Here is a 1,610-nt window from a genome sequence, read left to right on the forward strand (position 1 = left end):
TCCATAATGTTGTCAGACTCTTAGAATATTAATCAAAACGAGCACTTCTGTCAATGTAAATACAAGCTGGACAATTGCCCCATTAACTTACTTTGTAGCTTGTTTTGCTGACTGCCAACCGCAGCGATCTTGATAATACTGGACCAATGTCAAAGATTGTTGTTCCCATCAGTCACTCAGACACAAGAACATATAGAAATAGGGTCCAGGTTTAAAAAACGGTGTAGGGAAGGAGATCAAATGCACTTCCTGTCACGCCTGTAGTCGAGATATATCTGACCAAATGTAATAGAGTGCATTAAGGGTAGTGGGAATTTAGGTACAGTTCAGTCCTATAGCAAAAGATGATTGCAGGGGTTTTGTTTTCAGCTCTAATGCAACCTCAGTCCTTCCAGGAGACTTTTCTCAGTCATGGTCCCATGATGCCACCCAGTGGCTTTTCACATGTATTGCATGTTACAGCAGAAAAAGACAGGCTTTTTTATTTCAGACTAATGGTTTCTTATTACTGGATCTTCTTTTTTTTTTAAGTTCAAACAATGCTAGGCACTGTTTACATCACTTTAAATAATACACTCCATTATTCCAAAAGAAAACTTCTATAAATCTATTGAGGATTCTGGTTCATCTACTCTTCACAGCAAACAAATAATAACAATAATGTAATAATACTGTTGTTTTCTTATTGAACTATCAAGTCAACATGTACAGACTATCTGACATTCAACACTTTTTTTTAGATATTTCTATATATTGTTTTAAACAATTAAAACAATGCAGTGTAAGTTAATCATACAAAGAAGAAAAAAGAAAGCAAGAGAAAAAGATGTGTCGCAAAAGAAACGCGTGGGTTATGTTACAGTAAATATCATCAAATCTGATCTATGTGGTTTAATAAAATCAATCCATCCTTTCCTTTCATCTTAAGTCTTACATCCATCCATCCATCTTCATCCGCTTATCCGGTATCGGGTAGCAGGGTCAATCAGCCTCCAGTAGGGACCCCAAACTTCCCTTTCCCGAGCCCATCATAACCAGCTCCGACTGGGGATCCGAGGCGTTCCAGGCCAGGTTGGAGATATAATCTCTCCACCTAGTCCTGGGTCTTCCCCGAGGCCTCCTCCCAGCTGGACGTGCGGGAACACCTCCCTAGGGAGGCGCCCAGAGGCATCCTTACCAGATGCCCGAACCCACCTCAACTGGCTCCTTTCGACGCGAAGGAGCAGCGCTCTACTCCGGCTCCTCTCGATGACTGGCTTCTCACCCTATCTCTAAGGGAGACGCCAGCCACCCTCCTGAGGAAACCCATTTCGGCCGCTTGTACCCTGGATCTCGTTCTTTCGGTCATGACTTAAGTCTTACAGCAAATAAGTCTTACAGCAAATGTCAATTTTTCCATGAAAACCATTTTGTGCATCACATTGAACCCATCTACAAGTTTGGGTGCTCCCTTTGTTCCTATGTTTTCCCCACATATTGAATGTCAGTGGATGGTTTTACGATGCATCCTTTCATCAATCAATCAGTCAGATTATATTTATTTATGTAAATGTAGCACAGAGTGCTTCATACAATCTCCCTTCCCACACACACACACACACACACACACA

At 41.5% G+C, this 1,610-nt stretch overlaps 1 protein-coding gene across 5 annotated transcripts in view; it reads left to right on the forward strand.

The window, feature by feature from the left end:
* rptor (regulatory associated protein of MTOR, complex 1) overlaps positions 1-1,610 on the forward strand; it is a 212,559-nt gene that overhangs the window by 204,565 nt on the left and 6,384 nt on the right. The window lies entirely within an intron of this gene.

Source organism: Etheostoma spectabile, chromosome 2, assembly GCF_008692095.1.
Source record: "Etheostoma spectabile isolate EspeVRDwgs_2016 chromosome 2, UIUC_Espe_1.0, whole genome shotgun sequence".
NCBI lineage: Eukaryota > Metazoa > Chordata > Actinopteri > Perciformes > Percidae > Etheostoma > Etheostoma spectabile.